Source organism: Thermobia domestica, chromosome 16 (assembly GCF_964235325.1).
Source record: "Thermobia domestica chromosome 16, izTheDome1.hap1.1, whole genome shotgun sequence".
In the NCBI taxonomy this organism is placed as follows: domain Eukaryota; kingdom Metazoa; phylum Arthropoda; class Insecta; order Zygentoma; family Lepismatidae; genus Thermobia; species Thermobia domestica.
This window is the reverse complement of record NC_137469.1, coordinates 69,385,445-69,411,491: the sequence shown is the minus strand read 5'-3', so window position 1 is coordinate 69,411,491 and position 26,047 is coordinate 69,385,445. Positions and strand designations below refer to the sequence as shown.

The window sequence follows — 26,047 nt, the reverse complement described above, 5'->3', positions numbered from 1 at the left end:
AAATTAAGATAAAAAGAACAACATATATCATCATTTGAAAATCCAATGATAAATATTGACTTAAATTTATAATCACATTGGAATTACGCATGGTTAGAATCCCCTTTTTAGTTTAGTTCATACATGTGAATGGAATATTAATTACTAGAGGATATGTGTATTTCATTATATGCGCTTTCCCAAAGCCCAGAGAGTTTTATTTTATATGTGTATGTTGTGAGAGTAGGCTAATTCTACTACGGATCAAGCTTCGTTTACTGAACTCCAGAGTTTGCGTTTCACCAACACCAGTCCAAAATGAAACCGAAATGTGTTGATATTAGGTCTGCCTCTTTCAGCGGGTGTTGTTTGTTAAATTAAGGAGAAAATAATACAAGTGTTTAGTTCTTTGTAGTATTTTCATTTTATATACGCCAGCAACTGTTAAATAAATTTAAATTTGCATACCAGTTTATAAGTTTGGTAGAGCAGTTTCGTCCTCGAAGGAAAGCAATAATAATAATAATAATAATAATAATAATAATAATAATAATAATAATAATAATAATAATAATAATAATAATAATAATAATAATAATAATAATAATAATAAAAGTATTACTTACGGCGAAAATATTGCATCTGCATCAGAAATTCAAGTTTCCACGATGTAGTTATGGAAGTCATGCTTTTTTTTTGTGGTTCAAGAAAGCCTCACTGACTCTCCAGGGGAACAAGAGGAAGAGCTCCTGCAGGACGGATCCACTTTCGAACATCTTTATTTTCTCGGTACGCTGAAGACAAGCCCACATCCCGTATCTTTTTCCAAATGCACTTAGAGTAGTGAAAAAAATGGACAATAACGTTGATCACTGCCTTCTCAAAGTGAACAATAATATTCTCAACACTGTATGTAATATTGTTTGCCTGTGCAATTTCTTCAATAAGTCGAAACTAGGGATGCGCAGGAGACAAGATTTATGGCTGTCTCGACTCGAAAATATGCTGTAGAAGTGATGTCTCGACTCGAAAAATATATATTTTTCTATTGGAAGAGCCGTGTCTTGACTCGAATTTTCTCAGGAAAATCCTGTCTCGACTCGTCTCGTGCGCATCCGTAGTCGAAACAGTCTTAAGTAGATGTCCTCGGATTTAGAAGGAAACAGGTAATACGATAGTGAAAAGGACCGCTGTAAGTAACTTCCGTGCAGGGTATATAACTGTGCGAACCAGTTTCGTACACATTTGAATGCACCATCCATAAGAATTGTCTTATTGTTGTACAGTACCTTGAGATTATCCAATGTTCCAAAAAAAACTTGCGAACAAGAAACAGAAAAATGAATACATAAATAATGTATTGAAGCAATTCGTTAAACACATTTTCCCCTGTTCAACACAATAACAATCAACGCTTTTCATTATAAAACCAATTATCATAATTACATAATTACATAAATGGCTTAAGAACAATTTAAGAAAGTGGGAGACCTAATTTGGCCCACTGACTATCCTTTCATTCTTATTTTCCACTGTTAAATTTTGAAGACAATTTACACAATAATACAATAAACCATAGTTAAACCAAGGACTGAACAGCATTGAATAGGTAACATTAGGTACTAAAGGAATTATTTAGGCAGGAATTGGCGAAATAGGCAATTGAATTAAAACTATACTGGCTTAAATTGAAACTATAATCTCCCATAAAAGAAAAATCAAACCCCTTGGCGCAACGGCCCGATTTGTGGGCCTGGGCCGCTCTACGCCATCTGTTAGCGATTGGTGGAACTACAGTACTTCGAGCCTAGCAACGAACGCGTGATCAGTGGGCCGCGTCACGGTCTCCCTATCGCTAACCGGCGTATCGGGAACTTTCTAGACCTAGTAGCCGCCACGTCTTATATTCACGTGACTTTCCCAGTTTGCCTCACGACGCTGGGTGGACGCCGAAAATTGGAGAAGCACTGGCCGGGAATCGAATCCGGAACCACGTGGACATGAATCCAACGCTCTAACCACTAGACTACGGTATCCCCTCTATAACCCCCTCCCATATAAACTTTAAAACGTTATTCTTGATCATATCTTTAATATTAAAGAATAGGCCTTTTGCCTAACATCTGGTCTCTGCATTAAGCGTTATCAGTGGCGTATTTAGGGGGGTGGCTTCCGGGCTTAAGCCCCCCCCCGAAATCTTACTTAGTATAGTAAAGTAAATGAAATATCTTGCAGAATTTTCACATTTCCAGGCAAAGCCCCCCCCCCCGAAAGTTAGCAAAGCCCCTCCCGAAACAAAATCGTAAATACGCCACTGAGCGTTATCAAACACGAGCTAACGAACATAGTGTTGACTTTTTTTTTTTTTTTAAATCTATCATTAAACGTAGCAAAAACTTACGAGTTTTAAAGTCCATTTTGCTATTTTCCGCAAAAGGCAATTGCTTTCTTAGAAGCACAGGGTGTTAGTGAACTATACCGACAAACGGTAAGAAGTGACTCCTCACATCAAAATACGTAAGAGAAAAAGTTCATATGGGAGTCCAAAGTCGCGAAAAAGCTAAATTTCAATAGATTCTATTTCGAATTCCAGAAACTATATGCAGGTATGGTGGTTCGTATCAGCGTAAAGGAAGCCACGCATACACAATCCAAAAGTGCATATTTCATCAATTGTCAATAGGTGTAGAGGGTATTTCCTACAGAGTTTTCATATATACCCTGATTTCAAGGAGGATCCAAAGTAGGCAGGAAACAAACCTTGACAACATTGGACTCCAATGCCTCGGAGGGAAGGCGGAAGTGTTAGGAACCGGCAGCTCCATGTTTCTTTGTGTTCGGAATACCGTGTACTGCGATGTATTTTGTTACGTTATGTTTCACATTTTCTTCACTTATAAACGTGAAAGAAAACATCGCACCATTCGTTTTCCCGAGTACGAGAAACTGTGCTACTGACGATCCTTATTACTTCTGACATTGCGCCAAAGAATTCTGTGTTCACTGGTATCACGGCTTATCTTTGCCTCCTTTGGACCAATCATAAGGTCAGAGTATATCTCAAAATTCGGTTAAGGGCATGTCTGGGAATTTCACCCTGCAGGGAATACTCTGCACACCCATCGAACATTAATGAAATATGCATTTTTGGATTTCGTATGTGTGACTTCCTTTACGCTGATAAAGACCACCATTCGCAATCTCCCCAATTCGAAACAGGACCTATTGAAGTGTATCTATTTTCGCGACCTATTTTCGCGACTTTGGACAGCCCTAGCTCTGAAACTTTGCACTTTTCACATATGAACTTTTTCTCTTATTTTGATGTGAGCAATCACCTCTTAAAGTTTGTCGGTATAGTTCATTAACATGTCATTCTTGATATCTGAGCATTTGAGATTAAGAAATAAACGCTTATACCTTGTTTTAAGAGATCATATGTTTAACCCCGAAGCTGTAAGAATTTCTAAAAACAAAGATAGTTAAACTAAAATTTACTGTTCCTGGATATAACGGTATGATTTACTGTTATGTCTGGACATAACAAACGGTTCTGCGAACTCGAAATATTTTAACAACCGCCGGTTCTACCGAACCGGTGCGAACCGGCTAAAGAGCACAATTGGATATTACTGAATTCTAAATACTTACATTACTCGGCGAATTTTTACCCAAGATTTCTAGTTTTGGTAAAAGAAGAGATAAGACATGAACATTGATGAAAATCAAATCAAAAAATGAAATGAAATCTTTGAGTTTTACGTCCCACGGTTATGCCGGTTAGGCTAAAGGAGACGGTGATGATGAGAGATGAGTGAAATGGTGGAATGAAGAAAGTGGGAGGAAACGGGAGAACCCCGAGAAAACCCACGAGCACGGTGTTTGTCCACCACAAAGGAAAATCAAATCAAATCACAAGATATTGCGAGATATTAAAATAGTATGTAATTGTTAGAAATATGTTTGTCATTGTAAGGAGTGCCCCTACCACTATTAAGAGAATACAATAATCATATATTCAACGGAGTATTTTTTCTTTACATGCACAATACTTTAGCATATCTATAAACAATCTTTTCCAGCAGAAGTTCTGTTCACCTGACCCCAGGGTTTGGATTCGATGTATTTTGGTACACAGTATCCAAATTTCAAAATCCCAGGACAGTTGAATATGTCAATTTTGTTTCATGGGCGAAAAACGTATGTGGTGTCTTACGTACCAAAATTCGCTGAAGTTTTTCGCCTATAAAAAGGAATTGACACGGTCGATTATCTTGAGGTTTCAAAATTTGGATTCTGCGTACCAAAATACATCAAATTCATACCCTGGGATCCACTGCACAGAACTTTTTTTTTTTTTTTTTTGTATGGCTGTCTTACATGTATTTTCCCTATGCAAAATCGCTAAAGTTTTTCGACCATAAAAAGAAAAAAAAATGACACGGTCGATTGTCTTGGGGTTTCGAAATTTGGATCCTGCGTAACAAAATGCATCGAACCCATAACCTGGAGTCCGTGTACAGAACTTTTATTTATTTTATTTTGTTTTATTTTTTGGTGTAGCTGTGTTATTATAGGCAACGAACGACATACCATCAGCGCCATAAAAGTTCGGTTTTGTCGATTTTCTCGGAAACCACGCAACAGAATTTACTGTTAAGCTTGTCCTTTTGTTAAGCTCTGTCAACTAATTTAGGTTTTATCTGTGGACGATATTTCAATTAAATAGGAATCTAAGTTAAAGAGTTAGCCATAATTCGGACTGTATTTCATTAACTCTAACACGTACAATTGTCTTGTTAAAGTCATAATGAAGAGCTTCATAAAGATATACTTCAGTATTAGTTTCGCCTATTAATGGATGGCGTAGTTACCGTACAATATCAATTTTTAAATTACATTCCTTTTAAATTTACTCGAAAACTTGTAGTGTAGTCCATGAAATAAATCTTCATTTTTTTTTATAACAAAAATGCAATAACTTAAAATTCATATTAATGTTTGTTGCCTAACTTATATATATTATAAACGTTCATTTCCTAACTCATAAATAAACATTCCTTTCTTAACTCATACGTACATGCTCATTTTCTACTCATATATAAATTTTAATTTCGTAACTCAGACGTAAATGCTCATTTTGTAACTCATACACAAATCTTCATTTCCTAACGCATACATAAATGTTCGTTTCCTAACTCATACGTAATAATGCTCATTTTTTTAACTCATACACAAATGTTCATTTCCTAACTCATTCATAAATATTTGTTTCGTAACTCATATATAAATGTTATTTTCCTAACTTATACGTATGATCGTTTTCTAACTCATACATAGATGTTCGTTTCCAAACTCATACATGCATGTTCATTTCTTAACTCATAAAAATAAATGTTCGTTTCCTACTCATACATGAATGTTCGTTTCCTAACTCATGCATAAATGTTCGTTTCCAAGCTCATACATAAATTTTCGTTTCCTAACTTATACATAAATCTTCGTTTTCTAACATATATATAAATGCTCATTTCCTAACTCATATAAATAAATGTTTGTTTCCTAACTCATACATAAATGTCCGTTTCCTAACTCATACGTAATAATGCTCATTTTTTAACTCACACAAATGTTCATTTCCTAACTCATACATAAATATTCGTTTCGTAACTCATACATGCATGTTCATTTCCTAACTCATAAAAATAAATGTTCGTTTCCTACTCATACGTGAATATTCGTTTCCCTAACTCATGCATAAATGTTCGTTTCCAAACTCATACATAAATGTTCGTTTCCTAATCTTTATACCCATACATTACTCGGATCGTTTCTTTTTTCCTTCTAAATCGAACACTATTATTATTTCGTCATTTCAATGAAAAATAGAATGGCATAGCAGGAAGAATATTTCTCGATTATTGTTACGAAACAAGTCAATGTGTAATTTCTCAATCTCTTTCCAGAGCTTCAAATAAATAGAAAGGACACATATCCTCGTTGTTATTAGTTCCACGGCTGATCTCCAGTAATATGATGTGTGGTTCGAGTTATTGAGGACTTAAGGGGAAACATTGGGTTTTTGAGGAGACATTTATCAGTAAGCTTTAACTATATGTGAGACCAAAACAAAACTGTTGTTCCGTGAAAGAAAGACAGTGATATGCAGTTTCTTGTCGAAAAAAGCTGAGTTTGGCATTAAATTATGTTCAGAGATATATATCACATTTTGTTATGATTTGTGTATCAATCTGCGATATGATACCACTTTGAGAAATACGTTAATGTTTCTAATATATAATATTTTCAAAGCTTTATATATAAAGAAGATTACTGTATTAATATGTATTGATACATAGTAATACATTTTAAAGTGTAACCATATGTTTGCCTTTCTTTTGTCTATAAATTTTATCGATAACAGATACATACATTGTTTTGTATTTAGTAAATGTTCACTGCTTTTTTCATTTATAATATTAAACTATAACAAGATGTGTTTGAAATTTAAATATTAATTGGCATGAATTTTAAGCAGAAAACGAGAGAGACAAAAAAAGAGTTTTCAGCATTTTGTATGGGCATATATTTATTTTCCTGCTTCAGTCCAGATTCACATTAATTTAAAACAAAAATGAAATAAATTGAATTGTAACTGACGTTTGAAGTAGGTGGGGAGAGCTATTGAAATTATGTTACAGTAGTATTGGGAAAAGTAGCGTCACAGTGTACATCACGTAAAGTAGTTTGGTTTGTGTTTTGGTAAACCAAACTTCTTAACAAGCTAATTTTTTTTTTTATCATTCTACCTCAAAATAAATGAAGTATACTTTACGATGAATTAATATGTGAAAATAGAAAAATCTTTAAGTTTTTAGATCTATCGAGTAGAAATGCATTTAGTTTCATTTTAGCATTCTATTCCACAGACATATTAGTATTTTGCATCATCTTGAGCATTATAATTAACCCGCTATTCTCAACAGCACTGCGGGTAGTCTATTAAATATGGCACGTTCAGTGCACAAGAGAATCAAGTCCACTTTTTTTGGGTCAGTTTTGACATATTTTACCTTTATTATCTCTATCTGGGACTTGCTTTTAGTGCGAGCGGTCTCGGGTTCGATTCCCGGTGAAGACACTCGGTCATAAAGGTGTATAAGCTTTTTTAGGTCAGCCATCCTGAGTAAGTTTTTTCCTTATTGACAACAGGCAAATGCCGGGATGGTACCCATCATAGTCCCAGGCTGTTTCCTTCCTTCCCTATTCCTTTCTTCCTCTCCAATTCCCCGGGTAGTGTGATCGCCGAAGGACGTCATCCCTCATATGAGTGACGGGCTAACATGGTCATAGATGCCGAAAGCCCAGAAATCTAATTCCTAGTTCCTAATTCAATCTGATACTCCTTTCAGAGTTTAAAAGCTTCATGTCCAGATATTGAAAATAACTCTTACAAAAATAAATAAATAAAAATAAATAAATAAATAAATAAATAAATAAATAAATAAATAAATAAATAAATAAATAAAGTGTTAACATTTCCATAACTTAAGCATAGCGTACGAACTTTACATCAAATTTTTTCTCACAACTATAGAATTGGACTTGTTTTCCTTGTATTCTGAACACTCCATATCAATAATTACTTCTATACAGGAATACGTGGGGAATCGATTTTTGACCGTCATACATTTACTACTGTACTCGGGGTGAAATAATAGACCTATAATGATAAAAATATGCTTTTATCATTATATTTGTCAATGCATGAACTTATAGGATGGCTTGTGTAAGGTTGATATGTGGAAACAAATTTAAAAACTGAATTACAAAGCAGTAATTATTATATTTTTTACAGATAAAGAATTTTAAAGTTAATTATAATTGAGTTTTGAAATATTTAGTGTTGTACAAAGTATGTTGAAGAGTAAAGAACTAAAAGTACAATCATGGATAAAAGCTTAATCAATGAGTCTAACATAGTTGTGAGGAAAGGATTTAGAGGAGTGTACCGGAGTATTTATATAGGGAAGGATTTAGAGGAGTGTACCGGAGAACATGTACTCCCCTTCGTTGTAAATATACACTATCTAAAATGAGAAGCTGGCAATGAAAATAGCAACACTTTCCAAAATTTTCTGCTAACATGTGTCTCTTTGGGGCTTAAAAGAAAGACGTAGTTTTGCAAAATAGTTTAAGTCGATTTTCTGAAAGCTTGAAGGAAAAGGATTCACCAAGCAAAATAATATTCCTCATTCGCATTACATTAAAAAATCCAAATTTAATTCAAATGTAGTGGTAACTATTGGTGCACCCCCCGTCAAGAAATCCTGCATCCGGTCCTTTATATATATATATATATATATATATATATATATATATATATATATATATATACACTGCTCCACAAAACTTAAGCAACCCGAGAGAACGTGGTATAAGTGACGTGTGGGGCCCATTCAACACTAGTTAGTGGCATGCACATACACAGAGACACACAGGCAAATCGAGCACCCACTCTATCGCATAAGCAGCATCGTTGCAAGCGCGGTGAACAACTTATGACATGAGCCGTACACCACAGCCTAGTAGTGTCCGAGGCTCCAAGCATTGAGTTAGTGGTTCTTGTGTGGGGTACACACCTTGCAATGGCTGGTAGACGACATTTGAGTGACTTTGACCGCGGGCAAACAATTGGGCGGTGGAATTCGGCCGATCGCAAGTGGAAGTGGCGCAGGAATTCAACGTGAACAAACGTGTTGTGTCGAGGCTGTGCAATCGCTTTCAAAATGGAGGTGAAGTCAGTAGACGTCATGGAGGAGGCCGTCCGAAGAAGATGTCGGCCGTCGAGGACCGATTTCTCACAATTTCTGTCAAACGTAACCGTCAAGCTTCATGCTCTCACCTGGCCAATGAGTTGTTTCACGCTACAGGACAACGCGTGAGTCGTGAAACTGTTCGTCGGCGACTCAATAGAGCAGGACTGTATGCAAAAAGGCCTGCGCTGTGTGTGCCATGAAACTGGAGCACAAACGTGCGCGTTACACATGGTGTCAGGAACATGTTGTATGGGGGGAACACCAGTGGGCGCGTGTCATCTTCTCCAATGAGTCGAGATTCAGCCTGTCGTCAGATTCTGATCGAACTTTAGTGTGGAGAGAGCCAGGAGCACGCTATCATCCAAACTTCATTGCTAAACGGCCCTCCTATGGCGGTGGTTCCATTATGGTGTGAGGTGGAATTATGCTGGACGGGAAAACGGACCTCCATATTGTGCAACATGGCACTTTGACAGCACAACGGTACCTGGATGAAATTCTCAATACACATGTGCGCAATTTCCGCGGAGCATTTGGCCCAGACTTCCTGTTCATGGATGACAATGCCCACCCACACCGTGCACATCGTGTGTCCGAGTATCTGGAGAGCGAAGGCATTACGCGTATTTCATGGTCTGCATATTTGCCGGACTTGAATCTCATCGAGCATGTGTGGGATGCTCTTGGGAGGCGAATAGCGCAGCGCAGTTCACCAGCACACACTCTCCCTGACCTGCAAACAGCTCTCCTCGAGGAGTGGCGCCATCTGCCGCAAGACTTGATCAACACTCTGATTTGCAGCATGGAGGCCAGATGTCGTGCCTGTATAGCTGTTCGTGGTGGTTACATGCCATATTGACTGCCTGTGCCCTCGCACAATCCAGCGTCACCTGTTGAGGGATCGTAGTGCTGCACTTTTTGGTCACCCTGTACATCCTAACTGTATTGTTCGTCTTCACTTGTGTTGCATTGTGCATCTGGACCGTCTGCTTGTTCATTATACTTGGTGCAGTGATCGTGTCGTTTTACTTTCTGCCACTTTCTTAGAGTTGCTTAAGTTTTGTGGAGCAGTGTATATATATATATATATATATATATATATATATATATATATATATATATATATATATATATATATATATATATATATATATATATATATATATATATATATATATATATATATATATATATATATATATATGAGTGTGTGTGTACTGTATAGACCCCATGTAAAAAATACACTTTAACTAGGAAATGGAACCTATTGTTCATATTTTACCTAACGATGACACAATACTAAAATCGACGCACATACTTCTAACATGACGTACAGTTTCCGAATATATTAGACATATTCTTTTCATTTAAAAAAATTAAATGAACTTTTACAAGTCTTGTAAAATGTCTTAGAAAATAAAATATTATAAGCTCAAACTTAGATATCAGGTTGTATTTTCATGTTAAGAAAGTTCAGGAGTAAAGAACTAATTACAGGATATTGAATAAGGACTAAAAAATAAACGATAAACGTTGAAAAATAACTTTTTAAAAGCAATGCTCTTATAAAAAAATGCACTAAAAACGAGAAAATAATGCTTTTAGTGGGGTGATTGAGCAGCTTATGTAAGCATTAAATTGAGCCCAATTTTTTAGTCTGAGTCATTCCGCTAAAAGAAATCATTTTACTCATTTGGTAGTATTAAAAAAAGTTTAAACTGTTATTCTGCTATTTAATATGTCTCTTAGTGTATTTTGTAGAGCAGTGATTTTCAATATTTTATATTTTTGTTTCTTACAGGTAAGATGATCCAATTTTTGAACAAATGGTCTCTTCTGCCATTGATGTAAGTACTTTGAATAATGAGGATGCTTGTTCTTGGTTTGATAGGTGAAATAGTTTTCGTGTGTAGCCAAGGAACAATACCAGTCTCTTGCTCATCCCTTTAAATATAAATAATTCAGATTCGCCGTAATTGACAGGATTAAGGGCATTTTAGATAAGTGTCCGAGAGGTGTCACTAGTTTACCAACAATTGCAGAATTAATCACTACTGATAGTCAAGTCATTTTTGGGCTTTGGACTAAAACTCTATTCACAAAAACAAATAGCGAAATATCTTTTAAATATCTTTCACTCAAAAACAAAGATTTTCTATTGGAAATAACTTAATTATCTTTTAATATATCTAAATAAAACATACCTCAAATTAAAGCAAATTTAACTATCTTTAAAACGTTACTCTACACGTTTTACACTTATTCTACCTATTTGCTTATGATTTTGCAATATGATTGAAAAGCTGTTCGGAAAAATAAATATTTTAAATTCAATTATGTTTCTCGTTACTAATTTTGAGTACGAGTAACGGTAAGTGATATCATATTTTATCTTGTTATCTTCTACACAATTTAGTGTTTGAATGATGAAGATTAAGCTACTAGTTTAGGAGATACAAGCATTCAAAGCCAAGACTACGATTAGCCTTTAGCCGCCATTTTGGATTGCCCGTGTGTAACAAGGTCCCACACGTCGGATTCTTACTTAAGATGGTCCCATGAACAAGGAAGTGTACAAATAAAGAAATAAACATTGCGCAGACCACAATGCAAGGTTCGCCTTCGTTTTTGACATTCTGCTATCTATAGGTACCTTATTTTCTGAAATGAAATATTTCAGGTTTACGTCCCCTGTTTATACCGTATAGGCTAAAGGGGCGGTGATGATGAGAAATGAATGAAATGATGGAGTGTAGAAATTGAGAGGAAATGGGAGAACCCCGAGAAAATTCACCCATACGGGTTTGTCCAACAGAAGGCTCACTTGGCGCGAGATGGGATTGAACCAGGGACCCACGCACCAGAGGCGAACGTTATACCAGGAGATACCACGGTCCCTTTCCTTACTTTTCAAATTGTAAGTTATTTCGTTGTGGTAATGTATATGATGAACCGATGTTGCAACACACAAGGAAAACTGAGTACTATTCTGGCTATAAATTCAATCATGTCTAGATTGGCTAATGGGTGAACTACAAGCGACATGATTAGTTTTGCAATGAATTAGTAGCCTATTCCATAATTTAACAGTGATGCATGATAGTTTATTTGTCAGTGTTTCGTTGTAATTTTACAAAACAAATAAATAAATACAAACAAGTTTACAGGAAGTAGACTAGCGGTTGTCAAATGACTATAGTCACTTGTCTACAATATGAGAAGATAGGAGCATTACAGGTATACGAGTAAACTTGCTTTAAGAAATTGAAGGTCCTTGCCATATGCTCAGTGCTCTGTCTAATATAACAAATATAGAAGTCAGTAGGGAATATTGTCCACTAATTCAAGAAGATGTACACACCATCCATCCTTAGTAATAAACGTGATGCAACAGGGAACCGCAAAGATTAAAAAGAAAAGTAATATATCAGGGTATAATTTCAGGAAAGTGATTTCTTAGGGCTGTATCTTGAATTCTCGTCTATTGACTGGAATTGTCTAAAGAACTATGAAAACGCCAATAACCTAGTTGATAATCTCTATAATATTATTTATAGTGTATTTGACAAGTGTGTGCCAATTAAAATCAACTCGAGAACAGATTATCGGTGCTGGCTTACAAATGAAATTATTTAAAAAATCAAAACTAAAGCAATAGATCATAAACAGTACAAATACAATAAAGGAGTAAATTATCTCAATAAATTCAATGAATTACGTGGGGAAATAAAGAAAGAAATTAAGCTGGCATACAGAGCGTTCATAGAAGAGTCTGAAAATAACATTAATAACAATGCTAATGAATTGTGGAACTTTATGAAAAATAAGACTAAACATCTTCCTGGGGGGGGGGAAGGGAATTAAATTATGAGGGACGCGAACTTTATCATAATGATGAAATAGCCAATGCTTTTGCACAGTATTTCTCGTCAGTATATGTGCCAGATACAGGTGTCACTAACATTCCTACAAACAATTTATTAACTTATGTAAATAACAAACTAGAGTCACTTAGCATTGAGGAAATCACTCAATCTGAAGTAGAAATGCTAATCAAAAAATTAAAGCCCAGAACTGCTGTTGGTCCTGATGGAATATCTCCATATATTATAAAGGAGTGTATATATAGCGGATTTACATATCCGCTAAGGATTGCATTCAACCTCGCTTTAAAAACATGCGTTTTTCCGATTAAATGGAAATCAGATATTGTTTGCCAAATACCAAAAACCAATAATAAACAGGAAATAAATAACTATCGGCCTATATCAATTTTACCTACTTTTGCAAATATATTTGAGCAAATCCTATACCGAGATGATTGATCACATCCAACCCCTAATCTCACAATATCAACATGGCTTTATTCCATACAAATCAACAACAACAAACCTTGCACTTATCACAGACTTTATAGCGAATTCGTTAGATGTAGTATGTCAGGTTGATGTAATATATATAGATTTTGAAAAGGCGTTTGACAGAGTCAATTACAAATTACTATTGCATAAGCTAGGTGAATATAATTTCTCTTCTCCCTTGATCAAGTTCTTTCAATCATATTTAAATAATCGTAAACAAACTGCTATCTACAAAGAATATAAATCAACTGATTATATTCTATATTCTGGAATTCCCCAGGGCTCTAATCTAGATCCGTTATTGTTCCTTTTATTCATTAACGATCTCCCTAATCATATATTATTAAGTAACATATTGCTTTTTGCTGATGACCTCAAAATATACGGTAGGATAAAGACCATCCATGACTGTCTCAATTTACAACGTGACAGGAAAATATTGCTAATTGGTGTTCTCTTAACAAATTTAATGTGCACATCAACAAATGTAACATTTTATCGTTTACCAAAAACAAAAGTCAAATAAAGTTTAATTGCTCAATGAATCAGATCTTGCTAAATAGATTAAATTCAGCCAAAGATCTTAGAGTTACATTTGATACGAAGGTGACATTTAATAACCATATAGAGAACATAATTAATGAATCTCTTAAGATGTTAGGGATCATAATTAGAACTGGAAAGGAATTTATCAATATTACCACACTAACAAAAATGTATTATTCTTATGTCCGATCAAAACTGGAATATGCTACTGTGATCTGGAACCCATTACCGACAGATATTGTTTGCCAAATACCAAACAGCAATACCGACACCAACCGGAAAAGATCCAATCTAAAGTTACCTACGAACCTACGAACAAACTGGAATCTACCCATATTATGAAAATTATCTAACATTAATAGAGAACTTCTGTATCCCTACACTTGAACAAAGGTGAAATGTGATAGATATGATTTTTCTCCATAAAATAGTGCAAAACGAGTTTAATTGTACACATCTCATATCAACACTAAATTTTCATGTCCCGACACTTAAAACTCGTCCTGATAACTCTGACCTGTTCTATTGCAAAAAAGCAAGGACCAACGTGTTAATGAAATCACCAATCTGGAGAATGTGTTCTACTTATAACAAAATATGTGATATAAACTCTATGTTTAAGAAAACTATTGTAAATGTATTATGAGTGTAGTACACCAACACCATAATTGGTCTTATGCCTGTTGTGTTGATGACAAGTAAATAAATAAATAAATATAGTTGCAGTGCTCATGCAACTATAAACGTAAACCGATCTTCCCTGGCGGCTATGGGTAGAGATATTGATGCATGCTACTAAAATAAGGGACAAAATTTATTTTTCAACATAAAATCCAAGGACGTATTTATCATACCGCCTTATAAGTTTTAAAAACTCTTCATGGAGAAAGTGCATGTAATATATAAGGAAAAAATCCTTCACAACTGTCTTCATTTCGTCATTGGTTCCGAAGTGCCTTCCCTATAGGTCTGGATGTGAGGCGCAAGGCCTGGACTGTACAGAGGATGGGCTAGGTGCTTCGAACTGAAGGTGACAACTGACAAGATGGTTTTGCATTGCTGCCATTGAGTGTGGTCTCGCATTGTCATCCGGAAGGAGAAAGCTAGATGTTAGAAGGCCAGTCCGTTTCCTCGAAATAATACACTTTAACCTCGTCAATGTGTGACAATCCGGTGAGCATTGATGATTGATCAAGCCTCCATACCTGCCGGTCACATAACGGGCCGCTCATCCGAATCTTCTATTAGCGCTGCTACAACACTATCTGCAAGATCTTCGTCGTACGTCACTAAATGACGTATTGATCACTCTCGCATTACACCAGTGCTTTGCTTGCTCTTTTGACTTTCTCTGGTGCTTGGGATCCTTGGTTCGATCCCATCTCACGCCAAGTGAGCTTTGTGGTTGACTAACACCGTGTGCGTAGGTTTTCTCGTAGCTCCCCTTTACTCACATTTTCTTCATTCCACTATTTCATTCACTTCTCATCATCACCGTCTCCTTTAGCCTAGCGGGCATAAACGTGGGGTGTAAAGATTTCGTTTTTCGTTTTATGATTTTTCGAAAAAAAAAAAGAGGAATGGGAAACATATTATTTTCCGACTTCCCCCTCGTACATCAATTTTGTCTTGCGCTGAAGAGTAATATATCATTATTCTTAATCTATCACTATATATATATATATATAGTAGATGGTTGCACTATATATAGTAGATGGTTGCACATTCATGCTACGTGTAAAGCAGTAGTCGCACCTGATGACAAACACACACGTCGCTTTCGTGGACAGTTGTTTCCCTAAAATTTTTGGGACATTCTTTCCACTTGAAGATAAATGACAGAACCGCAATTATTATAAATACAGTAGTAATGTTTCAAAGACGCTGTAAATGCATGCGCCTGATGTATTTTGCGGGTAAATCTAATGACCCTGCGTTCCTACGACATTTTTTTTTTTTTTTGGTAAGTAACAAACAATGTCTACCAAGATTGTTTATTACACATTCGAGTCTCATCATAAAGGGTTTTACGACACTTGCTGCACTAGATATCCATTACATTGAATACAGCGTTTTCATTGCTTTATATCACTCTTTCACTAAAAGCCTTAAACACTTGTTCATTGCTGAAGGTTTTAAAAGTTTCTAGCTATAAAAAGCCTCTCCTTCTCACTTTTGGAAGTAGGGGGCTCATTTTTCGTAAATGTCGAGAGATAAGTGCTTGTCACTTTTAGGAAAGTGACAACTAGCAATTTACAGAGGCCAATAAAATGAACGAATTTAATTACTAGCTGAATCTTTTTTTTTCCTACGTAGGTATAGCTTAACGTTACGTGTCGTGTGTTTTAAAGAACATTTCGTGTCTGTGCAAAAATTCGATATTTCCCGCGTATAATTTATATACATAAATAGTAATTTATAATCTTAAATACCATTTTGTTTATTTCTGTGGTGCTGTATTGGATAAACGTTTTCAGAATTGATTTCGTGCTTTATCTATAACTTCAAATATGTGGATCAAATATCGGCCTTTTTTTAAAAGGGGAAAAGGGTAAAAATAACATTCACTTAATACATACTATTTCAGTAGGAGATAGAATGATTAGGTGTATACGGTTTGCAGATGATATGGCGCTTGTTGCAGAATCTGAAGAGAAAATCACTAAGATGTTAGCAAATTTGAGGAAGGGCTGTTTACAATAAATGAAAATAAATGTTAGAAAGACAAAAGCCATGGTGATTCGAACGAAGGGGTCGGTGTCAAGAAGTAGCTGGGGAAAAATAGAACAAGTGACTAGTTTTCGATACCTGGAAAGTATTATTATTAGTAATGATATGAAATGTGAACGTGAAATGAATGCAAGGATAGGAATGGCGAAAACTATTTTGTGGGATCATGTATAAAGAATTGAGAAAAAGACTCATAAAGTGCTTCGTGTGGAGTATTGTACTGTATGAGTTAGAAACATGGACCTTAGACCAGAGCCCTGCACGGGCCGGGCGCGCCCGGTTCGGCCCGGTGCCCGGCCCGGCCTGACCCGTTTCAAGTAATATCAAACTGGACCGGGCCCTAACCGGGCCGGGCACATTTCGGGCCGAACCGGGCCGAGCACATATCGGCCCGATACTCTGAAAGACGGTTCGGAAACTAATGTTGTCAGCCTATTTGTTTTTTTAATGTCCTCCACTACCTCTATTTTTGCCGTGTTTGTACGGTCTTACTGTCAGCCTATGTTAATCGTAATGTGTTTGGGAAACTGACTCTTTATTCAAGACTGTGATGTACTGGTAATACTATTACTATTACTACTTCTACTACTACTATTACTACTTCTACTATTACTACTACGACCACTGCTAATACTACGACTTCGCGTCAGAGTTGACATGTCTGGTGGTACCGAATTTACCTTCTAAGTACAGAATAAAATTGAGAAATGCTAGTTATTATGGCCGGTCTGCGTAGAATGTGAACCGATGCTTGATCTACGAGGTAGAATAGTGGCTCAATAGAAAAAAACACTCACATCTGGTGCTAGAGGTCGTCGGATCAATCCCTGCTCATGCTATGTGAGCTTTGTTGTGGACAAACATCGTGTGCATGGGAGTTCTGGGGTGGTCCCGCTTCCTCCCACTGTTTTCTTTCCACCAATTCATCCCATCATCATCCATTCAGCCTGAACCGTAGTTACCTAAAGAACGTATGGTAAAGTCAAGTACTTGACCTAGTAAGTAGAATTTGGTACGCTACCATTGGACCACGGAGGGCAAAACCATAAACTGGCGTGCTCATAAGATCAGTGCAATTTGTAGTAATGTTCAATTAGCAAGGCAAATATCGAATGGTTTTACATGTTCATGTATTGTTTATAGTATGATGCTACAAATATAACAAAATATAATTGTTGGAAATAGAAATGGGCTGTAAGTGCTTACAAATATGAGTATATCCTATATGTAGTAAAAAGACCTAGTCTGTGCAAATAAGAAACAGAATTATGATGTATGTTTAAGTTGATGTTTGTGATATGAATTATTGTGAAGATATTGTGGATATTAAGTATGTAATAGCTGTGTACAGGATAAGGATGAATTGTGATAAATAAAGAGTGCAATGGGCACAGATTAATAATAAAGGTGTATTGAAGAACGCAAGTATTTATTGTATATACAATAAGATAGGACATAGTAGCTAAGAAAATTGGACTTGGATCAGTTATAACATTTGGAGTAGTGAATACATCTGTTTGTTTTTTTAAGTGCTAACAATAATGATCAAATAAATCACCAAATCGCCAGGGTCGATTAGGTGTTCCTGGAACGGTGGCTCAGTGGTTGAGCGTTCACCTCTGGTGTATGGGGTCCCTGGTTTGATCCGAGCTCTCGCCAAGTGAACTTTGTGGTGGACAAACACCGTGTGGGGGGTTCGCGGCGTTCTCCTGTTTCCTTCCACTTTATTTACTCCACTATTTCATTTATTTCTCACCATCGTCTCCTTTAGGCTAGTTGGCATAACTTGGAACCACCTACCAAGAAGAATAAACTAATGGATTGGGAAGATAGACATTCAGTCTCTGGTGAATTTGATGATGAAGTAGACATCTACCTCAACATGTCATCATGTGTAAGAGAACTAGATATACTGCAGTGGTGGAAGCAACAAGAACAAACATTACCAAAATTGTGTAAATTAACGCGTCAGTATCTCGTCATCCCTGCTTCTAGTGCGTCTACTGAAAGAGATTTTAGTACTCAGGAACGGAGAAATGCTCTAAAGCCTGAAACTGTTGAATCTGTTTCCGTGCTATTCGATGCGTACAAGGACATACAGTAAAGCGATGTTCATTTTGCACTATTGGTTTCTTAGGAAACCTTATATTTTCATTTTCTTAATATCAACTATCCCTGCTATTATATGTGATGTTAAGAGGCATTTTTGATAGCTGATATCTATACATTTTTCATTCAGGGGACTTTTGCGGTATTTTTTGATCAACAATGATATGTGTGGATTTTGTTTTGATTTACTGCCTCGCATTCCGTCATATAGCTCTGTTATTTACTTGTTACGCACCGTTCCAGGAACACTTCATCGATCCTGGGGTCTGGGTGATTTATTTGATCATTGTTTTTTGTTATTATTGTAGCATCGAATTATAAAGAATACATGAACATGTAATATGATTTGGAATCTGCCGTGCTAATTGAACATTACTACAAATTGCGCTAATCTTATGAACACGCCAGTTCATGGTTTCGGTCTCCGTGGTCTAATGGTAGCGGAACAAATTCTAATTAGTAGGTCAAGGACTTGACTTTCTCATATGTTCTTTAGGCAATTACGGCTCAAGACGTATGGATGATGATGGATGAATTGGTGGAATGAAGACAGTGGACGAAAACGGCCTAATCCAAAAACTCCCACGCTCACGATGTTTGTCCACCACAAAGCTCACATAACACGAGGAGGGATCGATCCGACGACCTCTAGCACCAGATGTGAATGCATTCTACTGGCCAGACTACGCAGACTGGCCATAATAACTAGTATTTCTTCGATTTTTTCTGTACTTAGATTGTAAAGTATGTACCACCAGACATGTCAACTCTGACGCTCGTAGCAGTTGTAGTAGTAGAAGTAATAATAATAATAATAATAATAATAATAATAATAATAATAATAATAATAATAATAATAATAATAATAATAATAATAATAATAATAACAACAACAACAACAACAGTAACAGTAGTAGTAGTAATAAGAGTAGTAGAAGTACAGTACTTTACAATCTTGAATAAAGAGTTAATTTCCCAAATACCAGTGGTGGCGGTTGGACGTTAAAAGTGAGGGGGCAAGACATGATCTGAATATTTGTATATAAATGTTAGTTTTCCTGGTTGTTTCTAACATTTTGTTTGACGAAAGGTTGTATAACTAATATGATACTATATTTTCAGTTAAAATACCGTATATCGTATATAATAGTTTATTAAGTAAATTGAGAAGAACAACGCAAGTAGATACTAGCTCTTTGTACTCTTAAACAACGAAAGTGTAAGAAGAGATTTGATTCCTTGCTCATGAACATCTTAAAATTCTGTCTGGAAAATTGTGTGATCAGATTATTTAATAAATTTGCAAAACAAATAAATAGAAAGGATAATATTAATCATAGTAATGAATAATGATGCTTGTTTTGCAAAAGTTATATTGAAACTGAGGATTAATGAAAAACTTAATATTTAATTCCACACATGCTATTAAATGTATGTTATTACTCTTAGAAAATGAAAGGCAGTAAATACTACAAGCATATGCTACGACATTTAAAGAAATATTTGCTTTTGCAACTTCTTGAAATATGTTCGTTGCCATTAGGTGCAGTTTTCACTTTCTTGGAACACATCAAAACACAACAATACTTAGAATCAATCCACACTTCAGTTATACAAAATAAACTTAAAACCTAGAATTATGTTCAATTTACTAAATTTTATTGTATATACACTCGTACATCCTTAAACACAACACTTCACTCGTATATTACACTACAAAACAATGGAAAAGGTAGAAGTTGTTTCTTATCACGCTCTTTTTAATCGATATTCCTTACTTTAGAAAGAAGAAAAGACATTTTAGGAACTGTCAATTTTTGTGCAATTAAAGAATAACTTGTGAAATAGGCCCTACTTTTTTGCATAATGTTCTTTCGATTAGCTTCAAAGAGGCTCACTAACATATCGAGCCCTTGTAAGAAGAAATGAAAGTATGCTGAAATTGTGCTCCAATAGGTTATTTTTTTGGGTTATTTTCTGTGGCGATTAAAACGCAATTACTGTAGCTTTCTTTACTCCACGGGATGACAACCAATACGTATTCACGCAACAGCAAATATTATATGGCAGCATTTTTTCCTATTAATCAGTAACACATACAAAATCGTTACATTTCCAAATGAAACTATATACATTAATTGGTTACTTCAAAAAAGTGCGGGGGCAACTGCCCCCCTTTGCCCCCCCTAATCGCCGCCCATGCCAAACACATTACGATTAACACAGGCTGCCAACATTAGTTTCCGATCCGTCTTTCACAGTGTTCGGGCCGAGTCGGGCCGGCCCGGCTCGGCTCGTTTCGGCCCGATTTGTGCCCGGCCCGGGTCGAGCCGGGGGGTGCAATGCTTTTGCGCACACTTTCTTCCAGCTTATCATTCCATGCAGATAAGAAGCAAAACAAATAATCATTTTAATGCTTTTGCGCACAAAGTGCTATGCAACGTTGCCAATTCATTCTTTGATCTTAATATACAATATATTTTGTAGTGTTTTTTTTTTTTTTTTTTGCAAAACAAGACAGGGCATTTGATTAAATGAAATAAACTAATTTATTAAATTACCTAAGTAACTCCAACTACCTTACTTTCTTGGCTTCTTCAAACACACTAACTCACTTATCTAACAGAATACATAGCGAGACAGCAAGTGGTTCCTGATTGGTTACCGCCAGCTGGCGGCAGCCAATCCCGTGACAGCTTCCAAAAGAGAACTTTTAATTAACGACTTTCACTTGGCAGTGGCTCGTTAATTAAAAGTTCGTTCTTGTAGTTCTCTTTGGGTAGCTGTCACGGGATTGGCTGGCGGTAACCAATCAGGAACCACTTGCTGTGTCTCTGGTACTTGTTAACTACCAGATATGAATATATATATATATACTGGATTATACTGAGAATAATTGTAATCTGTTGAAACTGAGACGACAGTATGGACTTCGAGATATCAACTAAGTAGAAAGGCGCACCATGCATAATAATGGGAGGTTATAAATATCGTCGTTTCCGTGAAGGAAGAGAAGGATCAATATGGAGGTAAGTTAAAATAGACTTACTAAATTGGTGAGAGAGAGCAGAAACTTTTGTTCTTCTCAAATTGCTTTCTGAACAATTTTAATTTCTACAGACTATGTTGACGTTTATAATCCTTGAGTTTAAACGTAGCTTACTGTGCCTCTCCACTGGCTAAAGTAAGGTAATGAAGCAGTGGATGTAAACTAACGTAATACTCTAAGATTTCGAACATTTTCGGTTTTGAATACATTTTCATACAAAAGTAGCAGAGTTAATCTATAGACCTTTTGGTGAGGCACCTGCTCACTATTGCTCCATCTACTAATGATTGATTACTTACACCAAACCATTAATTTTGCAGATGTACCTTGAAAACATGCTTGGCTACAACTGAAGTTGATGGTACTGAAAGCACGGTATTACAGAAGGGAGTGGAGCATAATCATCAAGGGAGTATTGAAAATGTTAACAGGCATTTGTTGAGGGAAAACTGTAAACGTGGCTGTGATATTCGTTGTTGCAGGTTCCACCTAGGTCAAGCATGGTAGCGAAAGATACAAAGTGATAGCGATCTCCGTAGTGCCTATTTAGATTCAAAGTCACAGTTAGGTATGTACCATTATGATTTGTGCCTTAGTTACTTTTCTTTTCGGTTTTATAGTTACTTCTTTAAGCTGTGGACTTTTGAAATAACTCTACTATCATGACATTAGATTATGTCTTCTAAATATGAATTTGTGGCTACTACTCTAAGCAAGACTACTCTAGGAAATTTAAGTTGTGAACTATCCCTATATAAATTCAACAATGTTGAACTCAATTTAATTTCTATGCTTTTTAGGTTCTTGGCTAAAACATTTTTGGACTCCCGTATTTATCTCCAGAGCAAGTACCAGATGCCTTTGCTAATCTGATTTCGGTGGCACCTGACACCAAAGGATTTAGATTTTCAGATTATGTGCTGATCAACTACATCGAAGATAATTGCAGGTAATATTCTGGTTTGATAACTGTAAAAGATATATAATCATATGTACCATTATGATTTGTGCCTTAGTTACTTTTCTTTTCGGTTTTATAGTTACTTCTTTAAGCTGTGGACTTTTGAAATAACTCTACTATCATGACATTAGATTATGTCTTCTAAATATGAATTTGTGGCTACTACTCTAAGCAAGACTACTCTAGGAAATTTAAGTTGTGAACTATCCCTATATAAATTCAACAATGTTGAACTCAATTTAATTTCTATGCTTTTTAGGTTCTTGGCTAAAACATTTTTGGACTCCCGTATTTATCTCCAGAGCAAGTACCAGATGCCTTTGCTAATCTGATTTCGGTGGCACCTGACACCAAAGGATTTAGATTTTCAGATTATGTGCTGATCAACTACATCGAAGATAATTGCAGGTAATATTCTGGTTTGATAAATGTAAAAGATATAATGAATTTTGGGGGCAATAACAACCCTGTGGCTTACACCCGTCCCGATCTGGGAAAAAACATTTAACTTAGTTTTAACTATTAAAGAATGATAAATATCAAAATTAAAGAGGTAGAGGGTCTCCAGCCAAAGTAATTAAAAACTGTCTAGTATATAGGCTAGAAGCATTCTCGTTTGAGAAATTAAAGCCATGAATATAGAAAAAGCACACAGAAATAGTAAAGTATTATATGAAATGAGGTCCGAAAATTAGTTTCTACTTTATAGCAGTTCTGGAAATCAAAATATTATATCAAAATAAAAAATTAAACGGTGATAGGATATGGTATTCATGATTACCTTTTCTTTTCAGGTACCCTCCAGTAATGTGGGCTTGTGAACCATCTCCAGCACCTAGGACAACAAATGGACCAGAATCTTTCCACCGTCACTACAACAGCCAGTTCTATTCTAGTGCACCTGATGCCCATAAGGTAGAATCAGTGTTACTTGAGATACAGCACGAAACACGTTTGAAGATCGCTTCGGTATGGAAAGGTGATTCAAAACCACAAAGGAAAGAAGAAATTCAAAGGAGGGAACAAATCATGAAATTATACAGGTACTTTCAAAACTCCACACACAGCGAAGTTTCGAGAATGAAATATCTTAAAGTTGTAGGACACAAATTTCAAGGACTAAAGTTGTAAAAAATGTACCATACAGCAGAATTGAATATAATAAACATTGAACAGCAGAATTGAATATTTCTTTCGTTTCTTTCATATTTAGATTTTCGTATTTAGAAACTGTGCGCAACTGCATGATTTGCTTAAGCATGATTATATTGAGATTTGGCAACGTCGCATTTAAAAACTGTGCGCAAAACCACGATTTTATACTTTTCGATCAGCTGTCAATCAACTACAGATTATCGTAGATCTTTGGGAGAAAACTGTGGCAAAAGAGGTGCACCCCGAGCCGGGCACAGAATTCAGATCCATTCGGGTTGGGCTGGGCCGTCTTCGGGTCTGGGTTTGCAGGGCTCTACCTTAGACAAAAATGATGAAAAACGACTGAAAGCTTTTGAAATGTGGGTATGGAAAAGAATGGAGCGAATTAGGTGGGTCGAGGGGAAAACGAATGAGAGGGTACGGTATTGGAAATGGTAGGAAAGAAAAAAGCAACTTTAGATATTATTAAGAAGAGGAAAAGAAACTGGTTGGGACATTGGATAAGAAGGAACTGTACCATGAGGTACATGCTAGAAGATATGGTGGCAGGAAAAAGAGAGAGGGGGCGAAGGAGACTACAATTAATGGACGATATCGAAGGAGAAAAATCGTACTTAAAGACGAAGAGGTTAGCGGAAGACCGTGGAGCATGGAAGCTTCTCAGTTGCAGCAAGTGAACTGCCACTAGTGGTAGAATACCTATGATGACGATGTACTGTTTAGCAAGAAAACATTGTTTATAAATCCCAAACTGGCACCGTCATATTCACTGTTATCATTGTCCCAATTTGTTTTTGATGGCACATTGAATATCGTCGTTCTGTAGGGGGAAAAAAAGAAAGAAATAATATTTACTTGTTAAATACTGTTTTCCAAAAAGGAAGTGTTTACAAATCCCGAACTTCACCGTTAGCGTTGTCCAAATCTGTTTTTATGGCAAATGAGGTTACTATTAAAATACGGATTTAATATTTAAATTCAAAAATAAATGTAAAATATGGATATATATTATCCCTTAAAGTATTAAAAAAGAAATATTTATTTATTTATTTATTCCTTATGATGTTCTTTTAAATTAAACAAAATTTTAAAAAAAATAGTTGGAATCCCCATTGAAGGGTGTGAGGTTGAGGATGAGACATCAAACAAACAAACAAACATAGCAAAGAAAAGAAAAAGAAACAAGAGGAAGAAGTAAACTTCATTTGAAAAATACTTTTTTTTTTAATGTGGTTTACAAATCTCCAACTGGCTCCGTCATATTCACTGTTAGTATTGTCCAAATTTGTTTTTGACGACAAACTGAAGAGTATGGTGTGATGAATCAAATACCAGCGTTTTGTAGGAGATAAAAAAAGAGGAAAAATAATATTATGTTTCTAAATACTGTTTTTCTAAAAAAATGTTTACAAATCCAAAACTGGCTCTATTATATGCACCGTTAGCATTGGCCAGTTTTGTTTTAGATGGTAAATTGAAGTGTATGCAGTTATGATGCTATAGATGTTGGCAGGGTCGGATCCAGGAATTTCTGGGGGGGAGGGTGTGCACCAATAACTACCAGTACATTTGAATTGAATTGGATTTTTTTAAAAATGCCTTTAGACACCTGTGGTGTGAATCAGGAAATGTTCTGGAAATGTTAAGTGTCTATTCTCGGCAAATCCTTTTCTTTCAACTTTTACAAAATTGTCTTAAACTATGGATTTTGCAAAACTTCCTTTGTTTTAAGCCCAAATGGAAACATGACAGCAAAAATTTTTGGAAAGTGTTGCTATTTTCACTGCTAGCTTCTCACTTTAGGTAGTGTATATTTACAACGAGTAATATATATAACTCGAAACAATTGTCACAAATTTGAATTTCCTATATGTATATACACAGGGTGTTTCAAAACAACACCGAAGTTTAGGAGATGATTCCTGACATCAAAATAAGACAAAAAGTATAGACCAACCTGGGTGCACAAATGCTTCCTTTCGGAGTTATAGGCTGCCGAAAACATGAAAAAATGAACTTTAAATGTCCATAGCTCCAAAGCTATGGGACCTATCGTAGTTGGGTCAAGGTTTCGCTTAGGAACTAGTATGTTCCCTCTGTAAATATCCAAGTTTCAGAATCCTACATTACTTCCACAACAATTTTTATAGAGGTTGTTGGTGAGCACTTCAAATTATATGCTCGTAGCCAAACTCCCTCTATAAAAATTGTTGCGTGAGTATCGCAGGATTCTGAAACATGTATTTTTGGATAGCGTATATATTAGTTCCTAAGTGAAGTCTTGACCCGACTACGGTAGGTCCCATGGTTTGGAGCTGTGGATCTTTAGAATTCATTT

The 26,047-nt window shown here is 35.8% G+C and overlaps 1 long non-coding RNA gene across 1 annotated transcript in view; it reads left to right on the top strand.

Annotated features, from left to right (window-relative positions):
* LOC145672764 (uncharacterized) overlaps positions 1-23,722 on the top strand; it is a 133,523-nt gene extending 109,801 nt beyond the window's left edge. The window contains exons 2-4 of the long non-coding RNA XR_014128642.1: positions 22,394-22,542; positions 22,814-22,962; positions 23,349-23,722. This is a non-coding gene — a long non-coding RNA (uncharacterized LOC145672764). The remainder of the gene's footprint in view (positions 1-22,393; positions 22,543-22,813; positions 22,963-23,348) is intronic.
* Positions 23,723-26,047: the final 2,325 nt, after the last annotated feature.